The sequence below is a fragment of the Bufo gargarizans genome, chromosome 2, assembly GCF_014858855.1.
Source record: "Bufo gargarizans isolate SCDJY-AF-19 chromosome 2, ASM1485885v1, whole genome shotgun sequence".
Taxonomy (NCBI): Eukaryota; Metazoa; Chordata; class Amphibia; order Anura; family Bufonidae; genus Bufo; species Bufo gargarizans.
This window is the reverse complement of record NC_058081.1, coordinates 202694947-202717413: the sequence shown is the minus strand read 5'-3', so window position 1 is coordinate 202717413 and position 22467 is coordinate 202694947. Positions and strand designations below refer to the sequence as shown.

General features: G+C 42.1%; 1 protein-coding gene across 10 annotated transcripts in view; it reads left to right on the top strand.

Annotated features, from left to right (window-relative positions):
- The first annotated feature begins 933 nt into the window (after positions 1–933).
- SHANK3 (SH3 and multiple ankyrin repeat domains 3) overlaps positions 934–22467 on the top strand; it is a 393399-nt gene continuing 371865 nt past the window's right edge. For 9 of the 10 annotated variants that reach the window (XM_044279906.1, XM_044279904.1, XM_044279909.1 and 6 more), the window contains exon 1: positions 956–1022. The gene's annotated coding sequence lies outside the window, so the exon portion shown is untranslated. Of the gene's footprint in view, positions 1023–22467 lie in introns of all 10 variants that reach the window. The other variant, XM_044279905.1, reaches the window with a different exon arrangement.

The window sequence follows — 22467 nt, the reverse complement described above, 5'->3', positions numbered from 1 at the left end:
TTTGTAGGTTCTTTCGCTGATTTTTGCCATAGGCATGTGTCTAGTCAGACATAATTATTGATCTCGTTGCGGCAATAGGCCAAAATGTATTGGTATATTATGTATGAGATAGCCAAGATGATTGTCTATAAAATTTCTCACGTTCAAAGCTGTAGTGGATGGTGAGATATGGAGCCTGAAAGTCAAAAGTGCAAAATATTGTTACTCTTTTACTAAGTGTATATATGTACTGTATATGTAACATCTGCATAAATTGTATGAATTTGCTATTCTTTTTTATCAAGTATTTTTTAATGAAAGATTATATAACAAAACATGATTTCACATGCAATGCACTGCAGTATAGAAATTCGACCATTTATACCCAAGTATATGCAGACATAAACAGCCGAGGCTATGCCTATTTCACAAAGATAGGCTGGAAAATATATATTGAAAGGGTTGGCAGATTGTAATAGCGGTTTTAGATTGCCTATGAGAAGGAGCGCTAACCTTATCTTAGGAACAGCAGCCACATCTATTAACTGCATTCATACATAAAACTTCAGGAATTACATTGTGATGTCAAGTGCCTAGTGTCAAACTCAGCTCTGCTACATCTGTCAATCTCAGCCGTGCACTTTCTGTACACATTGCAGTGCTGATCCTCTTTTATGAGTTGTAACAATCGAATATACAGGAGTTGTTACAGCACAAATCACAAACAACTCAGATATATTGTCTCAGGTGTTGGGTTGTGTGGATGGATATTTTAGTGTTACATCCACAACACACATTGAGTACACAGTAAGGGCACACCCAGCTAGACACACAAGTTGTCGGATACACAACAATAGTGCATGGAATCATCTCCGGGAAACAGGAAGAGCGGCCACTTCCTCCAGAGGAAATGTGGGGAGGCTGGACACATATCTTTCCTACACAGCTCTGTAACTCCACACTTGTATCACAGTATACACAGTCCATACAAGATCAGACTGAAGTGCACAAGGATCTTCAGAGTTTCTATCCAGGGATGTGAGGTGAGGCTATGTGGAAGGATCATGCTATGTGTATTAGGATGCTCATGTATTGTGTAACACCATATATTGCCCCTTCTCATTACGTTTGTTTGTGGGATTATATTGTAGGGTTTTATGATGTCACTGAGCTAAGTTGTATACCAATTACATGTACTGTATACAGGCCCTATGGTTTGTATGAAGGGTTAAATGGCTTGTACTATATGAGTATGTTGGTTTCGTTGAGCAGAATTTTTTGTTACCCCCAAATGAAGTTAGCCTGTTTTATGTCTTCCATTATTAACCTTTGTTTCATCTTCAATTGCCATGTAACCCATACTAAAATATGGTGACTGTGTCTATAAACCTAATTTTCAAGTCCAAGCCCACTGAGAATTTAATGCAGGTTTATCCTGCATACTGTACTTTTTTATTTGAGCCTGCATGTAGACTGTGATTTACTGCATTGTCTGTCAGTAAAATGTAATGAGGGGTGTAAATCAAACATAAAAGGCCTATCTTACCACTTTACAGCTATGGCATTATGTCATTTAACTAGTCTTCAATGATGGAAATTATAATGTACAATATGTATTATGTACAGTACATCAAAGAGACACAAATGCACAATAATCTGACTCTAAGGTCGCAGTCTATTAGACATGCAGATGAGGTGCTGTCTTATTGAATATCCATGTCATGTCTCAAGGCCTATTTATAAAGTCAGTCTTTCACCTAATCTGAGCGTTTTAGACCGCTCAGATCAGGTTATAGACTCTTTGACCCTCATTACAATCGTACCTTTCTTTTATGTGTCCCTCGTCCAGATCATGAAAAAAACACTTTTTAAACGTATGCAAGTAAGCTTCTGAAGGTGCCCAGGGGCGGCGTTACTGGGCGATGTGCAAAGAAAAACACACCTCTTTCAGCCCTCTGGCCCGCCCTTCTGTCCTATTACCGCCTCCAGCCGACAAAAGTCACGAGCGGCACCAGAGGACGGCAGGCCGGCTGTCTTTAGTTGGCCGGCGCATGCGCAATATGAAAAGCTGTTCCTCTGCCCATAATGGGCAGAGCAGTGCGCAGATGCGGGCCAGTTCCCAGCCTGACTTCTTCTCTTGCCGCTTGTGACGTCCGCCGGCTGGAGGCAGAGGAGGAGGTAATAATAGGACAGAAGGGCGGGCCAGAGGGCTGGAAGAGGTGTGTTTTTCTGGGCACATTGCCCAGTAACGCCGCCCCTGGGCACCTTCAGGACCTCATTTGCATACGTTAAAAAAGTGTTTTTTTCATGATCTGGACGAGGGACACATAAAAGAAAGATACCATTGTAATGAGGGTCAAAGAGTCTATAACCTGATCTGAGCGGTCTAAAAGGCTCAGATTAGGTGAAAGACTCCCTTTAACCACTTAAGGACCACAGGTTTATACCCCCCTAGTGACCAGGCCCTTTTTTACAAATCGGCACTCCACAACTTTAGCGGTGTTTTGCTCGGTCATGCAACTTACCACCCAAATGAATTTTACCTCCTTTTCTTCTCACAAATACAGCTTTCATTTGATGGTATTTGATTGCTGCTGACATTTTTAGTTTTTCTGATATTAATCAAAATAGACCGCAATTTTCTAAAAAAAAGTGTATTTTTAACTTTTTCTGGTAAAATTGTTCAAATATAATTACATTTCTATACAAGTTTGTGTCAGAATTTATTGTGCTACATGTCTTTTGATAAAAAAATCCAATAAGTGTATATTTATTGGTTTGCGCAAAAGTTATAGCGTTTACAAACTATGGTACAAAAATGTGAATTTCCGCATTTTGAAGCAGCTCTGACTTTCTGAGCACCTGTCATGTTTCTTCAGGTGCTAGAATGCCAGGATAGTATAAATACCCCCCAAATGACCCAATTTTAGAAAGAAGACACCCCAAAGTATTCGCGGAGGGGCATGGTGAGTTCATGTATGATTAAAACATTTTTCACAAGTTAGCGGAAAATTACACTTTCTGAGGAAAAAATAATAATAATAAAGTTTCTATTTCTGCTAACTTCTGGCAAAAAATAAATAAATCTCCCACGGACTCACTATGCCCCTCAGTGAATAACTTGGGGTGTATACTTTCCGAAATGGGGTAATTTGTGGGGTGTGTTTACTGTTCTGGCATTTTGGGCGGGGCTAAATTGTGAGCAACCCTGTAAAGCCTAAAGGTACTCGTTGGACTTTCGGCCCCTTTACGCACCTAGGCTGCAAAAAAGTGTCACACATGTGGTATCGCCGTACTCAGAAGAAGTAGGGCAATGTGTTTTGTGGTGTATTTTTACATATACCCATGCTGGGTGAGAGAAATATCTCTGTAAATTGACAACTTTGTATAAAAAAAATTAAAAAGTTGTCATTTACAGAGATATTTCTCACACACAGTATGGGTATATGTAAAAATACACCCCAAAACACGTTTCCCTACTTCTTATGAGTACGACGCTACCACATGTGTGACACTTTTTTGCAGCCTAGGTGCACAAAGGGGCCCAAATTCCAATAAGTACCTTTAGGATTTCACAGGGCATTTTTACGCATTTGAATTCCAAACTACTTCTCACGCGTTAGGGCCCCTAAAATGGCAGGGCAGTAAAAATACCCCACAAGTGACCCCATTTTGGAGAGAAGACATCCCAAGGTATTCCGTGAGGGGTATGGTGAGTTCATGTAAGATTTTATTTTTTGTCACAAGTTAGTGGAATATGAGACTTTGTAAGAAAAAAACAAAACAAAAAAATAAATAAATCAATTTCCGCTAACTTGTGGCAAAAAAAAAATCTTCTATGAACTCGCCATGCCCCTCACAGAATACCTTGGGGTGTCTTCTTTCCAAAATGGGGTCACTTGGGGGGTATTTCTACTGCCCTGGAATTTTAGGGGCCCTAAAGCGTGAGAAGAAGTCTGGAATCCAAATGTCTAAAAATGCCCTCCTAAAAGGTACTCATTGGAATTTGGGCCCTTTTGCGCACCTAGGCTGCACAAAAGTGTCACACATGTGGTATCGCCGTACTCAGGAGAAGTAGGGCAATGTGTAGGGCAACTTTTTCCATTTTTTTATACAAAGTTGTCAATTTACAGAGATATTTCTCTCACCCAGCATGGCTATATGTAAAAATACACCCCAAAACACATTGCCCTACTTCTTCTGAGTACGGCGATACCACATGTGTGCCACTTTTTTGCAGCCAAGATGCGCAAAGGGGCCCAAATTCCAATGAGTACCTTTAGGATTTCACAGGGCATTTTTACGCATTTGGATTCCGTGAGGGGTATGGTGAGTTCATGTAAGATTTTATTTTTTGTCACAAGTTAGTGGAATATGAGACTTTGTAAGAAAAAACAAAAAATCCCCCAAAAAAAACAATTTCCGCTAACTTGTGCCAAAAAAAAATCTTCTATGAACTTGCCATGGCCCTCAAAAGTGATCTTTATAGCACCGCAGCGATTTTACGGTGCTTTTGCAGTGATCAGAAAAAAAAATTCGGTCACTGCCGTGGGGCGGACTGAACGCAGGTGGGGGCACAAGATCAGGGCTGATCGGGCGAACACTGCGTTTTTTGTAGCGCCTAAGGTGACCCTAATGTACTGATATAGATCTGATTGCGATCAGTCTTGATCACTTACAGATACTACATAGTACTAGTGCTGATTAGCGACAGTGATGACTAATCCGCGACTAATCAGTGACTGCGGTGCGGTGGGCTGGGTGCTAACTACCTAACAAGTACCTAACTAACTGGCAGTGATAAGGGACCCTTAGGCCCCATTCACACATCCGCAATTCTGTTCCGCATTTTGCAGACCCATTCATTTCTATGGGGACAGACTTTGTCCCGCTCGGAACCGGAATTGCGAATCTGCACTTCCGGGTCCGCACTTCCGTTCCGCAAAAATATAGAACATGTCCTATTCTTGTCCGCGGACAATTGCGGACAAGAAAAAGCATTTTCTATATATTTCTGGCAATGTGCGGATCCGCAAAATGCGGAAAGCACATTGCCGGTGTCTGTGTTTTGCGTATCCGCGGATCCGCAAAACACATACGGACTTTTGAATGGAGCCTTACAGGGGGGTGATCAATGACAGGGAGGTGATCAGGGAGTCTATATGGGGTGATCAGGGGTTAATAAGGGGTTAATAAGTGACAGAGGGTATGTGTGTAGTGTAGTGTGGTGCTTGGTGCTACTTACAGAGCTGCCTGTGTCCTCTGGTGGTCGATCCAAGCAAAAGGGACCACCAGAGGACCAGGTAGCAGGTATATCAGACGCTGTTAACAAAACAGCGTCTAATATACCTTTCTAATGCGATTTATTTTAACATCTACAGCCTGCCAGTGAATGATCAGCGCGTCCACGTGAAATCGCGGGTCTCACGAGATGACGCCAACAGGCGTCGCTGATTCACTTGAGAAATCCACGGCACACCAAATGCGTTTTATCAATTAGTAATTTTCGATTCATAGTAATTTTCACATCAATTTAATGTTCCATCCAGAGCAATTATGTGAGCAGTATTTTTTAAGAAGTTAAGCATTACAACCCCAACGTTTCGGTCGGTGTAGACCTTTATCAAGGGATCTGTGGCTTGAATATGCAGTGTCTGCTCTGGAGGCGTCGCTGAGACCTGAGAGTGCCGCCGCACTGACGCCTATCGGCGTTACGTGTGCGGCAAGCGGTTAAAGGGTTGAAAAGTGACATGATAGGATATCTGCTATACAACTGGTGGCATTAGAGGCAGAGGAGCATGTGTGGCCTATAGGTCTCCTCATGCTGATTAAGGCACTCTCTCCCCAAAGAGAGATAGAACCCCACAAATCCTGACTTAGGCCTCTCACCCAGTTAAGCCAGTACTCTCTGCTCTGCACTGATGAGGAGCAATCACCCTGAAACAGCTGTCTGCATATGAGTTGCTGGCTTACTTAGTGTATGAGTCATGTCTCAGGCCTATTTATAGGGTCAAACAGTGACTTATAGGATAGCTGCCTTACATTTGGTGGCATTAGAGGCAGAGCTTGTTAAGAGCTCATTTGCATCCCTTTCTTCTGGGACAATGAAACATTCAGCATCTCACCACTTTCCAGGAAGTTTCTAGATATCAGTATTTATGATTTGATGGTAAGGCCGAAAAAGGAAACAAAATGGGGCAAATTGACTTTGTTCTATTTGTAAATGGGGAGCTTAATTTTTGGTTGCAAAGAAGTTTTCTTTTTAATACATACAGTACATTTACATGGACCATTTTGCCAGATATAACACAAGAGTATTAACTCTAACATACCGTATGTGGTAAGGCTGAAGGCTTGTTTTATTAGCTAATTTAGGAAAGCTACTTTCCCAAAATTTGTTTTAGCTCCGACTTGGTTGACTCGCCAATCAGATTCGATTCAGTCCAAATAAATGTGGTCCGAATCAAATTTGCCCAAGTTGTGCATGACACGCTGAGGTCTCCTAGGACTGTATCCAACCCATTTCAAGCTTTTTAACGCAAAGACACTCTTAGTAATGTGTCATATAAAGCTATGGATAAATGGATGGTAGCCGGTGGTAATAAGCAGCCTTAGAAGTTTAGAAACACACTGCACTGTAATTTTTTTATTTTTTAATAAAATAGTCCTAAAATTATCCCTCTTTGGTGGAAGATGCTTTCTTCTCTGTCTTCTGAACTGGAAAATAGCAGACACGATTTTGTATAATTCGTGGAGGACAAGTCCCTAAAAATTTGGAATCACTAGAAACTGAAGTCTTTGGGAAAATTGTAACAAATCCATTCACTCATCTGAAAAACATACGTCCTTCTTGTTTAGCTTATTATCCTGTTATCCTGCAGTGTTGATCCAGAAGAAGACAATAACTGACATGAGGTCATGAGGTAGAAGCCAGTTTTTCTTCATCATAGGGAAATATTCCTTCCTGACTCCATATCTAGCAGTCAAAATACATTTCTTTATCAACAACCCATCTCCAGAAACCTAGTAACTTTGAGCCCCCATTCACACGTCAGTGTTTGGTCAGTAATTTTCATCAGTGATTGTGAGCCAAAACCAGGATTGAATCCTCCACAGAGATAAGGTACAAGGGAAAGATCTTCATCTGTTGTGTTTAGACCCGCACGCCGCTCCTGGTTTTAGCTCAAAATCACGGATGGAAATCACTGACCGAACACTAACTGTGTGAATAAGACCTAACTTGTAAAATTGCTGTTTTAAACTTTCAGTTGGAGCATAGAGAGCTGTCAGGGGAAACATCCCTTCTCTTGTTATCTGCATTGACCTCACCTATTCAAAAACAATCCATGCACACTCATCATGCTTTCACATGATTCTTGTGTCATTGGCATGTTATTGACTGCTGAAGGGTGGGGGCCAAAAGTCACATGATATAATCTACAGTCGTGGCCAAAAGTTTTGAGAATTACATAAATATTGGAAATTGGAAAAGTTGCTGCTTAAGTTTTTATAATAGAAATTTGCATATACTCCAGAATGTTATGAAGAGTGATCAGATGAATTGCATAGTCCTTCTTTGCCATGAAAATTAACTTAATCCCAAAAAAAACTTTCCCCTGCATTTCATTGCTGTCATTAAAGGACCTGCTGAGATCATTTCAGTAATCGTCTTGTTAACTCAGGTGAGAATGTTGATGAGCACAAGGCTGGAGATCATTATGTGAGGCTGATTGGGTTAAAATGGCAGACTTGACCTGTTAAAAGGAGGGTGATGCTTGAAATAATTGTTCTTCCATTGTTAACCATGGTGACCTGCAAAGAAACGCGTGCAGCCATCATTGCGTTGTATAAAAATGACTTCACAGGCAAGGATATTGTGGCTATTAAGATTGCACCTCAATCAACAATTTATAGGATCATCAAGAACTTTAAGGAAAGAGGTTTAATTCTTGTTAAGAAGGCTTCAGGGCATCCAAGAAAGTCCAGCAAGCACCAGGATCGTCTCCTAAAGAGGATTCAGCTGCGGGATCTGAGTGCCACCAGTGCAGAGCTTGCTCAGGAATGGCAGCAGGCAGGTGTAAGCGCATCTGCACGCACAGTGAGGCGAAGACTTTTGGAAGATGGCCTGGTGTCAAGAAGGGCAGCAAATAAGCCACTTCTCTAAAAAAAAAACATCAGGGACAGATTGATCTTCTGCAGAAAATATGGTGAATGGACTGCTGAGGACTGGGGCAAAGTCATATTCTCCGATGAAGCCTCTTTCCAATTGTTTGGGGCATCAGGAAAAAGGCTTGTCCGGAGAAGAAAAGGTGAGCGCTACCATCAGTCCTGTGCCATGCCAACAGTAAAGCATCCTGAGACCATTCATGTGTGGGGTTGCTTCTCATCCAAGGGAGTGGGCTCACTCACAATTTTGCCCCAAAACACAGACATGAATAAAGAATGGTATAAAAACACCCTCCAACAGCAACTTCTTTCAACAGTTTGGTGAAGAACAATGCATTTTCCAGCACGATGGAGCACCTTAACATAAGGCAAAAATGATAACTAAGTGGCTCGGGGACCAAAACGTTGACATTTTGGGTCCATGGCCTGGAAACTCCCCAGATCTTAATCCCATTGAGAACTTGTGGTCAATCCTCAAGAGGCAGGTTGACAAACACTAATTCTGACAAACTCCAAGAAGTGATTATGAAAGAATGGGTTGCTATCAGTCAGGAATTGGCCCAGAAGTTGATTAAAAGCATGCCCAGTCAAATTGCAGAGGTCCTGAAAAAGAAGGGCCAACACTGCAAATACTGACTCTTTGCATAAATGTCATGTAATTGTCGATAAAAGCCTTTGAAACGTATGAAGTGTGTGTAATTATATTTCACTACATCACAGAAACAACTGAAACAAAGATCTGAAAGCAGTTTAGCAGCAAACTGTGTGAATTGTGTCATTCTCAAAACTTTCGGCCACGACTGTACATCATCTTTAAACATTACTGTTTCATCTAATGCTGAATGTCCTCTTACAAGCCCAATTTTCCTGTTGGTTGCCTCTGCTGCCAACTAGGGCCACAGGTTTGATTGCTATCTAGAAAAAGATGCATGGCATTTAAAGGGAATCTGTCATCAGAAATCAGAAAAATCTGTAGTAAACCAGGCACTATGCCTAGTAGGGCTTGCCCACCACAGTATAATGGTATATTGTATACCGTGATCTGATGCTATATTGCCCAAAACAGCTTTTAATCTATATGCCAGTAAGCTAAGTGCACAGAGGATGGGCCCCAGGCACTCTAACTCTGCTTCTTTTAGGATTATGATCCTGAATATAGCTGATAAGATCTTCAGCTGAATATCTATAGAAATGAGGAGCTCATGAGGAGACATGAAGTACAGAGAGGACATACAGACTGTGATAATGGAGACTGCATTCAATTGCTGCTGCTGATCAGCCATTTCCCAACCTCCTCACTGTACTTCATGTCTTATCATGAACTCCATTCCTACAGAGATTAAGCTAAAGTTCTTATCATCTGTATTCAGGATCATAATCCCTGACACGTAGAGCAGAGAGGAGGATGAGGCAGCTTCTTAGCTCAGTTCTGAAGTAACTTGTCCTGCTGTGTGATTAGGACAGGTTCTATGTGTACTAATAGGACGGTGGCCATTTTATTTCTCCTAAGGATTGCTCCCTAGACAAAACGAGCCATTATAACTAATGAAAGGTATTTGGAAATACATTTATAATGAAGTAATATTTATGTATTTTCATTTTCTCGGAGAATCCCTTTAATGTATCTTCGTGTGTCTCTAATTTCATATGGAGGCAAATTAAGTTTTTTTTCTGTTGGATTCGGTAGGAATCAACGGATTTCATGTGGCTCTCTAGTACACAGTCTCAAGGAATCACATGTGCCACCATAATGCCTTCTTCACATAGCTCTGCTGTGGGCATGGAACTAAGGGTCCAAACAACCAGATTATGGATCTATAATAGGTCGATCATAGTTTGTTATAGGGCAATACTGAATTGATTTTATAAGAGAATACAGTGCCTCATGGAGACACCATACAGACTGCATATGAATTGCTAACTGGTCCATAATATATAGACCCATAAAAACTGCATGTACTACTAGAGATAGTCCATGCCATGGCAATGCCACAAACTAGTAGCATGAGGCTAGACATGCACATAACCTATTGGTCAAATGTTTGTTTGGCCGATAGGCATGTGTCCAAATCCCCCAAACACATGGGCGCTTGGCTCGGCCTTGGCTCTGAATGAGGAAGAGGAGAAGCAGCTGCCAAAAGCTTATCTCCCCGATAACAAAAGGATTGGCTAGTTGAAATACAACTACTTGATCCTTATTTCCCCCAAGATCTATCACATTAGATCACGCAATTATAGGGAATGTTTGGTTCATTCCCGATTATTGCCTATGCATGGGGCAATGTGAAATGGTCTTAAGACTAGAAGCTCTGCTAGGTTAGTAAACAATGTGAATGCAAGCATTATATGTAGAGTCCTGTCATACATTTAAAATAACATATGATATAATAGGCTCAATAACCAAAGTACTACGGTTTCATGATCATTCGGTGTGCAAAGCATTACCTAATCATTATATGCTGGCACATTTATCAAATTATTTTTCTGTTACATTTGCTAATACAAGAAGCAAATAATTTTAAGGACGTTGAAAAATCTAAAATAATAACGTTTTATTAATGATATACTGTATGTTAAAAACATACAAAAAGGGTGTGTGACCTAAAAACATGGTGTGAATTAGGCTGACTGAAGGGTCAAATGGAGGAAACTTGTGCCTCACACACACTGGATGGGTGTAGCAATAGTGTAGCGCTAAAAACCATTTGAGTACCAGTCAGGTGACCACAGTCCTCTGAGGCTCCATTCACACATCCGCAATTCCGCTCCTCATTTTGCGGAACGGAATTGCGGACCCATTCATTCCTATGGGGCCGCACAATGTGAGGCCCGGATACGGAATTGCGGACCCGCATTTCCGGGTCCGCAATTCCAATCCCGAAAAAAAATAGAACATGTCCTATTCTTGTCCGCAATAGCGGACAATAATAGGCATATTCTATTAGTGCCAGCAATGTGCAGTCTGCAAAATGCGGAACGCCACTTTGCCATCCACTGAGAACAGTTAGTGGTAAGTGCTGCATCAGCATTAGCTATATTTGCTTATACCACATACACAGGCATAAGGTATAATGGAAATATTTGCACCTGTGTTTTTGACCGGCACTTGGTTTTGGCTCACATTCACTGATGGAAATCACTGACCAAAAGATGGACATGTGAACTAGGCCTTAAAGGGAATGAGATGTAGACAGAGAGACACAGAAAGGCTTGAGGTTTAAGCCGCACAGCTCTTCTGTTGGACGCTAGGTAAGCATACATGTCCACAATGTGAGTGTATTTACATTGTTTGCCAGGTTAGGCTAGTTTCACAGATACATGAGATGTTCCCTTCCAATTAAGGCTATTTTCACAAGTGTCCAGCATTCTCTGTGCCCCGTGCCTGCTGGACCCCATTGACGTTATAGGGATGCAGTGGGATCTGACTGTTTCCGGCATATGTGTCGGATTTGGCCAGAGAAAAACCTTTGCATGTAGCAATTTTTTAACCAGCTGAATTCTAGGGAGCATCCGGATACCCACCACATCCCATTATAGTGAAAGGGTTCCAGCTGGCGCGTGGCACTCCGGCAGGCTCTTCTACCAGACATGCATGTGAAAAAGTAGCCTTACTTTGAATTGAACATCTCTTTTTTTTTTGGAAAAATAGAAATATCAGCCATCACATGGGGTTTATGTTCCAGTTTGTGCTATCTCCATGACTCCAATGTCAGTGATTGAGGCAGCCATTTATGAGTTACCATAGATGTCAGTGGACAGGTGCACACAGCTAAACATCTCTCACAGTGGGGAAAATGATAGTTAGAAATGATTCATCATGGAGCCTGACAGAAATAAACCTGCGGTAATATTACCTATTAACCTTATCCCAGCCCCATCCAGTGTCCTGTTAGTATCCTGCAGGGAGTAGTCATCATTGTAACTGATGTGGCAGTGCTCTGTTGCTATGGCAGGACAGACTTTAGCTGTGGCCTAGTAGGGGACAGCAAGTTTCTCTGGAAAGGACCATTCAGGTGAATGAAACATTGCAAGCATGTATAGAGCTATGACTTTGGGGGAATTTTTAGTTTCTCCCTGGAAAGAATAAGATATAAGCATGTAAAAATGCTAAAAGTAGTGAATTTATTATTATTCTTTAAATGTTTAGCTATTTTTATTTTTTAAATTTCCCATTGTGAACATATTGGAGGCACACACATTATTTCAGCATTGTCTGTATAGACTGTGCAGCAGAGTATGGCATTCTCACATAAAAATATTAAAAATAAATAAAACACAAAAATGATTTCAATATTTCATTTTCTGATGATTTGTCCCCTTTCATATTAATATTAGTAGTCACTTCTTGGAATACTCATTTAAGTACTACCATCATTTCCATTCCCTTACATTACTCATCACACAAAATATAATCTTCTTGTGTTCTTATTTTGGGTCTAAATATATTTATTATTATTATCAATAAAGTGCCATTTATTTCATAGCTCTGTACATATGATAAGGGGTATAATCTCTTATATACAGGTGAAACTCGAAAAATTGGAATATTGTGCAAAGTTAATTTATTTCAGTATTGCAACTTAAAAGGTGAAACTAACATATGAGAGACTCATTACATGCAAAGTAAGATATTTCAAGACTTTATCTGTTATAATTTGGATGATTATGGATTACAGCTTATGAAACTCCAACGTCTCAATTTTGAGGTACGCTTTGCTCAGGGGGTATGGATTAATTAGCTGACTAGAGTGTGACCCCAGGGTTAGCACTCCAGCTCTTAACTCAAATTTCTTAGCTCATCGTGTTATCTTGAGACAAAAGCCATTGAAAAGCAATTGAAGGTGTTTGCTTAGTTTAGATAACACAACTCAGAAATCTCAGAAAACCGGAGTGTTAACTCTACTCCATCTGTAGCCTTTGCTCAGGGGGTATAGATTAATTAGCTGACTAGAGTGTGACACTTTGAGCCTAGAATATTGAATCTTTTCACAAAACTCAAATTTTAAGCTGCATTAATGCAATTCCTTTTATTCAAATTTTTCGAGTTTTACCTGTATATAAAAATGAGTTTCTGTCTGGACGTCTGTCTGTCTGTTCTTTATGCGCGACCAAACGACTAGACCGGTCTTCACCAAATTTGGCACACAGGTACATCAGGTGTCCGGGAAGGTTTTAGACTGGGTCTCAGTTCTCTAGGAGGTACCGTTCCTGAGATATTCCCCCAAAATGACCTGTATTAGCCAATACAAGCCTGCAAGTCTTTCTCTTCAAATCCCAACTGCCATGCACACGGTCACATGTCCCTTATCAGCCAATAGAAGCTTGCAGGCCCTTAGTCTCCACATACACACAGTTTTACTCCAGGTTACCATAACAACCCAGCCATTTTTCTTCACTGCTGTACAGTAGGTTAGCTTTCGGCTAGGGCTACAGGACGACATGTGTTGCTTGACAATATGTCTCACGACACATAGGGCACAACTACACTGCAACATGCGATATGCTGCGACTGTGACGTGACAGTTGCAGAAAATACATTTTGGATGGATTGTTTGCGAGTGTCGTGTCGCAGTCGCAGCATGTCGTGTGTCGCAGTGCAACACCATAGCTTAACATTATAAAAATTGTTGTGCGACATTGGTGCGACAAAATGTTGCGCAACACATGTTGTCGTGTAGCCCTAGCCTTAAAGAGTCAGGGCGTTGTGGAGGTCACGGTTAAGGGGGCAGGGGCTACTATTAAAGGGGCAGCTCATGTGGAGGTCACTGGTAAGGGGCAGTGGCCACTATTAAAAGGGCAGCTGTGGAGGTCACTGTTAAAGGGGTGTTCACTGTGGAGGTCACTGTTAAGGGGGCAGGGGCCACTATTAAAGGGGCAGCTGCTGTGGAGGTCACTGTTAAGTCATCAAGGTACTGTGAGGTCACTGTTAAGGGATCAGGGTACTGTGGAGGTCACTGTTAAGGGAACGGGATACTGTGGAGGTCACTGTTAAGGGAACGGGGTACTGTGGCAGTCACTGTTAAAGGGACGGGTGCTGTGGAGGTCTGTGTTAAGGTGGCAAGAAACAGTGGAGGACACAGATAAGGGGACGGTCCCCTATCAAGGTCACTATTAAGGAGCAGGGTCCTGTATAGGTCACAGTTAAGGGGGCATGCCCCTGAGGAGGTCAATGTCAAGGAGTGGGGTGCTGTGAGACTCACTGTTAAAGGGGCGGTCTGCTGTGAAGGTCAAAGTTAAGGGGATGGGCTGCTGTGGATGGTTCATTTTAAGGAGGCGGGGCACTGTGGGAGGGGGTCAGTGTTGAGGGGCGGGGTACTGTAGAGTTCACTGTTATGGACGATACTGTCCATATCTTTAACGACACATAGAAACAGGATCCAGTTATAGATAGAGTTACTTATTCCAAGATCCACAGGTTTAGTAACTTGGAGGAAATGACTGTATTGAATGCTGAGATGAAATCAACAAACAGCATTCTTTCATAAGTTTTCTTGTTGTCCAGGTGTTAGAGTACTTGATAGAAAAATTGGTGAGGATCTAGTGTGGGGGGGGGGGGGGGGGGGCAAGCAGACTTTAGGTGTGCAAGGACCAGTCACTCAAAGCACTTTATAACTATAGGCGTGAGGGCTACAGGGCGGTAGTCGTTTAGGCGCATTAGTGATGAATGTTTCGGCACTGGCACAATGGAGGTGGTCTTGAAGCACGCTGATACTACTGCCTGGGCAAGCAATAGGTTGTAGATGTCAATAAAGACCATTGCAAGCTGCTCAGCACATACTTGAAGCACACGTCCAGGAATGCTATCAGGGCCAGCAGCCTTGCAAGCGTTGATACTGCTCAGTGCGTTATGGACATCTGTAATAGTGAGAGTGAAGGTATGGCAGTCATCAGAGGGTAGGGGTTTGACAAACTTTTCCTTGTTGTCCTTGTCAAAACGAGCGTAAAATAATATCATTTGGCTTTAGCAGTTATCAGGTCATTGGTGACTATAGTAAGGGCAGTTTCAGTTGAGTGGTGGGGTCAGAAGCCAGATTTTAGCTGGTCAAAGAGGAAACAGGAAGAGAGGTGGGAAGACAGTTCAAAGCAGACATGTGGGTTGTTCAAGTAGCTTTGAGGCATATAGGAGTAGTGATATAGAGTAATAGCTAGACAAAGGAGATGGGTCAAAGGAAAGCTTTTTGAGGATAAGAACTCCATACACATTTAATAGTTGTCGACCAAACGATCATTTGGCTCACAGCTATCTTTCTTGACTTCTCCCGATTCCCCAATACACATACATGTTCAGTCCAACTGATCAAGTATGTGTATTCAGTGGGGGGAATCTCCCAGAAGAACGAAAGGATTGTGCTAAAATATTCAAAGATGGTTTCAGGGGAGAGTTGGGAGCTTCCCATACACATTATACTGTCTTCCAAACCAATAATACAATAATATGTATGGAGACCTTAAAGGGGTTGTCTCACCTCAGACATTGGGGGTGTATTGATAGGATATGCCCTCAATGTCTGATAGTTGCGGGTCCCACCTCTTGGACCTGCACCTATCTTTAGAACGAACCTCTTAAAGTGAAGGAGGGCTTACCGCACATGGGCGGCCGTCCTCCATTCATTCCTATGGAAGCCCTGAAAATAGCAGAGCGTTACACTCAGTTATTTTTGGCAGTCCTATTGAAATGAATGAGAAGTGCACATCGCAAGCGCAGCCACCACTCCACTATGGGGCTGTTGGAAATAGCCGAAATCGTCTATTTTCAGCACTCCCATGAGAATGAATGTACACCTTCCTTCACTTTGCAGGCTCCATTCTAAAGATAGGTGCAGGTCCCAAGCGATATGCCCCCAATGTCTGAGGTGAGACAACCCCTTTAAGTCCATAGAAAGAATAATGCCTATCTTTAATGAGGGCCACTAATCAGCTATTGCACATCTGAGGTTCAGGGTCTGAAATGGCAGCACCCACTGTCATATAAACGCATAACTTGTGTTTTTATGATTCAGACTTGTTGATATTTGTAAGCGTGGTTTATAAAAAGATTCCCTGCGGAATTTAAACACAATACACAGGATGTTCATCTCTCTGACTGCAGAGAACAGGAATTTTATAGAGAAACACCCCAGTTCTATTTTTCCCAGCTTGTTCCATCACCTTTTGTTACAAACATCACATGGTTATTGGATTGTTTTTATTTAATTACATAATAATGGCTCATATGTATAAGCACTGGCATAGTGTATAGCAGCAGGTGTATTCTTATAATGAACTGACCGACCAGTCAGTCCATAGGATTCAGTTTTAATGGTTCCGCATTTATAATCCTGTAGACAGTACAAACTTAGATAGACACCATGTTTATCACAGTGGCTCACACTGGATGCACCAGGATAAGCTGGTGGCTAGCCACTTTTGTCTAACTTTACACAACCCATGGGCATAGCTACAGTACCTTGAAAAAGTATTTATGCCCCCTTGAACTTTCCACATTTTTGCACATTACACCCACAACCTTAAAGGGAGTCTGTCACTTACTTAAAGGGATTCTGTCATGGCCGGTGGTTACTTAACCAGTGCGTGTGCACTGCATATCACTTTGCCTCTTCCCAAGTGCCATACAGTATAATGACCCCCAGTAAGGGGGCTACTGGGTGTCATTATACTCTGTGAGAGGACCACTGGAAGTCATTATACTGTATCGGGGGACACTAGAGGTCATTATATTGTATGGGAGGGCTACTGGAGGGTCATTATACTCTATGAGAGGCCACTGGGGTCATTATGCTGTGTGAGGGGACCTCACACAGTATAATGACCCCCCCAGTGACCCCCTCACATAACTATTATTGCTGGAGCTATGGGGAGCTGGCAGTCCTTTCACTCTCTGAGTATGCTCATTTCCCCGCGCTCTTTCTTTCATCTGGCCCGGCGCAGCAGTGAGGCACATGTCATGACATAACCACTGGTCCGGGCTTGGAGGAGAGAAGGAGCACAAGGAGCTGCAGTTATTGAATGAAAGGACCACCGGCTCCCTGCGCTCTAGCAATGAGCACTTCTATCTGTATTGATAGAAGTGCTCATAGCGACAGGCCCGGCACTCCCCTGACAGCAGGCAACTGTACCCCCCCTCAACCTTACCACACCACTGCTGTACATCACCCTGAACACACCATCCCCACTGTGAAACATGACGGAGACAGCATCATGCTGTGGGGATGCTTTTCTTCAGCAAGGACAGGGAAGCTGGTCAGAGTTGACGAGAAGATGGATGGAGCTAAATACAAGACAATCCTGGAGGAAAACCTGGTAGAAGCTGCAAAAGACTTGAGACTGGGGTGGAGGTTCACCTTCCAGTAGGACATACAAACATACAGCCAGAGCTTTAAGGGAACGGTTTAGATCAAAGCATATTCATTTGTAAGAATAGCCCAATCAACGTCCAGACCTAAATCCCACTGAGAATCTGGAAAGGCTTGAAAATTGCTGTTCACAGACGCTCTCCATCCAATCTGACTGAGCTTCAGCTATTGTGCAAAGAAGAATGGGCAACAATTTCAGCCTCCAGATGAGTAAAGCTGGTAGAGACATACCCCAAAAGACTTGAGACTGGGGTGGAGGTTCACCTTCCAGTAGGACATACAAACATACAGCCAGAGCTTTAAGGGAACGGTTTAGATCAAAGCATATTCATGTGTTAGAATGGCCCAGTCCAGACCTAAATCCCACTGAGAATCTGGCAAGGCTTGAAAATTGCTGTTCACGGACGCTCTCCATCCAATCTGACTGAGCTTCAGCTATTGTGCAAAGAAGAATGGGCAACAAGTTCAGCCTCCAGATGAGTAAAGCTGGTAGAGACATACCCCAAAAGACTTGCAGCTGTAATTGCAGTAAAAGATGGTCCTACAAAGTATTGACTCAATTCAATACAAATGCACGCCACAGTTTCCAGATGTTATATTTATTTAAAAAAATTGAAAACCATGTAACATTTTCTTTTCACTTCACATATACTTGCTACGTTGTGTTGGCCTATCACATAAAATCCCAATAAAATACATTTAAGTTTGTGGTTGTAAAAAAAACGGGGAACAGTTCAAAGGGTATTAATAATTTTTCACGTCACTGTATAGTGGAGGCAGGAGAAGAGGCTGGTAGGGGGCCTGAAGGAGGAGGACTGAAACATTTTAATGTCAGGGCCCCCTCAGCTGTATTATACATTATATAGAGTGAAAGTATATATGGTGACATGACATACAGTATATATTGTGGGGATTCGCTCTGGTAGGCAGGTTAGCAGATGCAGTATAGAGGGAAGAACCAGGTTGTAAATCACTCTTCAGTGTTTATTCACACTTATAACTTATAACAGTCACTTTTTAGGCTTGGTGCTTGTTCACACACAGAAAAAATAAATAAAGTTCACCTGGTATCCTGGGTGTCAGGTCACACCCGACTGAATGCTCGGCCTCAGAAAGACCACTTGCAGGCTTTAAGGCGGCCTGCTCGCCTGACACACGGTCTTCAGACCTCAGCACAGAGATCTCCAGAGCTCCACTGTCAGAGGGAGGTAATCCACACCGCCTGACAGTGCTGGCTGTTTTGTATAAGCCTGCCAAGACCCGGGCTGGAACGTGGCAAGTAGTCACCCACCCAGCACTTTGACTACTCCCAGTAAGAGCCATCCCCGATCAGCTATTACAGCTATACTAAATAGCTAGGTGTCAAACAGCAACTGCTGCTGACACATGAAAACTGGCTCTTACTCGACCGAGGCCAGGAACCTCCGTGATACATACCTTCCGTCTACAACGGACCCTTGCGCCTTCCTACAATATGTGTAGGACAGTGTTTCCCAACCAATGTGCCTCTAGCTGTTGAAAAACTACAACTCCCAGCATGCCCAGACAGCCTTTGACTGTGCGGGCATGCTGGGAGTTGTAGTTTTGCAACAGCTGGAGGCACACTGGTTGGGAAACACTGGTGTAGGAAACGGACTGATCGGCTGTCTGGCTTGACTAGCCACAGGAGTTAGGGTTGCACGGGAGGAGGGGGTTGCTGAGGGATGGGGCCCATTCAGTTCGAATTACGCTACTGACACCACCTATTGCTTGGCTTACTTTTCAGAAGAATTTTATTCCAGGATTGTGATGCAATGTTGGCAAAAAATGTTTTATCTTAGGCTACAGCTCCTTTCCATTAAAGAGGACCTTTCATCTGGCAAAACATTGTGAACTAAGTGTAAGTGCAGTGAGATCCCTGGGCGCCGCTGTACAGATCATGACACTTAGTTCACAATGTTTTGCCAGATGAAAGGTCCTCTTTAAGCTACTCCCCATTTTACCGCTAAGCAATTCCCCTTGGTGAGCTAGGTGAAGAGAACTATTCTGGATAGGTCAAACTGCACCAGAAATGTCGCAATTATGACCATGACGAGGTGCACTTACATTAGTAAATGTGGGCCTATGTTTATAGCACTTGCAGTTTTTCTTTCTTTGCGGTAGCGTGCAGCGTCTGACATCACTTGCTTGCCTTGAGTTTGCTCGCATTGCTTATTTCCATCATATACTCGCTATGTATTGCAATCTCTCTTTATATGTAATGGATAGCACTGAGTTTCTAACGTGTTCCTGTCGTGCAGCTGAAAACAGGATTAGGCATTTCTATCACAGATTGAACGTTCAGTCTAATAGCAATGTGCAGTTGTGCTTTTTGCTAAGAAATCACATGTACTTTGCATCTCTCGTCTATCAGGATTTCTGTAAAAATGCCCTAGGCATTACTTAAATAGGCAGTGGGCTGACCTGTGAGCTGAGGATCCCATATCGCTGCAATCAAACACGATCATACAAAGCTAATGTGCTGAAATGTGCCAGACTTCTACAATATGATAATATCACCGTTCAGTCAAGGATAATATAAGACATCGATGGTCCCAGGGCAAAGATCCTGCTATTGGGCCACAAAAAGCTGTTGGTGAGAAACACTAAGTAATTTGCAGATGTATAATGCATATGCTTATATTACGTTTCTGAGACAGTAAACAGAATGTATTTCTCTACATTTGGCAGATTTGTTTCTGCAGGTTCCTTAACCCCTTATGGACCGGGCTCATTTTCACCTTAAGGACCCGGCTCATTTTTACCTTAAGGACCAGGCCATTTTTTGGGCAAATCTGACCAGTGTCACTTTATGTGGTGATAACTTTAAAACGCTTTGACTTATCCAGGCCGTTCTGAGATAGTTTTTTCGTCACTTATTGTACTTCATGACACTGGTAAAATGGAGTAAAAAAATATCATTTTTATTTATAAAAAAAATACCAAATTTACCAAAAATTTCAATTTCTCTACTTCTATAATACATAGTAATACCTCCAAAAATATTTATTACTTTACATTCCCCATATGTGTACTTCATGTTAGGATCATTTTGGGAATTACATTTTATTGTTTGGGGACGTTACAAGGCTTAGAAGCACACGACAGGCACAGAAGGAAAGGAATGCCGTAAGGTTTTTGGAAGGCAGATTTTGCTGGACTGTTTTTTTGACACCATGTCCCATTTGAAGCCCCACTGATGCACCCCTAGAATAGAAACTCCAAAAAAATGACCCCATTTTAGAAACTACACCCCTCAAGGTATTCAAAACTGATTTTACAAACTTTGTTAACCCTTTAGGTGTCCCACAAGAATTAATGGAAAATAGAGATACAATTTCAAAATTTCACTTTTTTGGCAGATTTTCCTTTTTTTTTTTTTCCAGTTATAAAGAAAGGGTTGACAGCCAAACAAAACTTAATATTTATGGCCCAGATTCTGTAGTTTACAGAAACACCCCATATGTGGCCGTAAACGGCTGTACGGGCACACGGCGGGGCACAGAAGGAAAGGAATGCCATACGGTTTTTGGAAGGCAGATTTTGCTGGACTGTTTTTTTGACACCATGTCCCATTTGAAGACCCCCTGATGGACCCCTAGAGTAGAAACTCAAAAAAACTGACCCCATTTTAGAAACTACTAGTTCTGTTGGTACTAGTTTAGGGTACATATGATTTTTGGTTGCTCTATATTACACTTTTTGTGAGGCAAGGTAACAATAAATAGCTGTTTTGGCACTGTTTTTTTGTGTTATTTACAACATTCATCTGACAGGTTAGATCATGTGGTATTTTTATAGACCAGGTTGTCACGGACGCGGCGATACCTAATATGTATACTATTTTTTTATTTATGTAAGTTTTAAAGAATTATTTCATTTTTGAAACAAAAAAAAATCATGTTTTAGTGTTTCCATAGTCTGAGAGCCATAGTTTTTTCAGTTTTTGGGCGATTATCTTGGGTAGGGTATGATTTTTACAGGATGAGATGACGGTTTGATTGGCACTATTTTAGGGTGCGTGTGACTTTTTGCACCCTATTTCACTTATTGTGATGTAAGGTGAAAAAAGGTGTTTTTTTACAGTGTTCATCTGAGGGGTTAGGTCATGTGATATTTTTATACAGCAGGTTATTGAACACAATTTTTTTTACACAAGTGCCGTGGAAAAAGTTGCAAACGTGCAGTTTGCGACTTTTTCATACTACAAAAAGTGGCGAATCTTAATGATAAATCTATTCTCCCCCATTATCTTCACTGTCTAAAATATAAAACATTACTATTTTGCTTTAGTATGATTGTGTTTGGTGGCTACTCTAAGCGGGGGCAGACTTTCCCACAAAAATGCTTGGGGCGCCAGAGATTAAGGCACTCTCTGCTTGCCACAAATGGTTTGCTGAAAAAAACTACTAAAAGGGCAGACAGCAGATTCAGCTACACAGGGGCCCATCCGGCCCAGGGGGAAGAGGGACCCTTCCCAGCTGTAGAGCAGTAGCAGAAGTACCAAGGCTGCACTGCTAAATTCAGAGCAGATCTTAGAGATGAGACTGATTCAAAGCTTAGTCTTGGAACAAGGGTGGAGCTTAGTGCTTTAACTGGAGCCCCCAGACATAACTTTTCTTAGAGCCCGAGAAATGCCAGACCCACCCCTGACCCTGACCACAGGTTGTCAACTTCCTGTTGCCTTCTAAAGTATTGAATATCTAACTACTGTAGTAGAGGTGTGTGTGAGAGAGTTTTAATGACAGTTCAAGAGATTCTACCCCTAACATTATTTTTTGCAAAAATATTAACATAGCATTAAAGGTAACCTGCCACATTGACCATAGTGTCTGAGCTGCAGACATCATGCTATAGAGCAGGAGAAGCTGAGCAGATTGATATCGTTTTCTATAGGAAAAGATTCAGTATAAGGCCACATGACCGTATTTGTGTTCCACATCTGATCCGC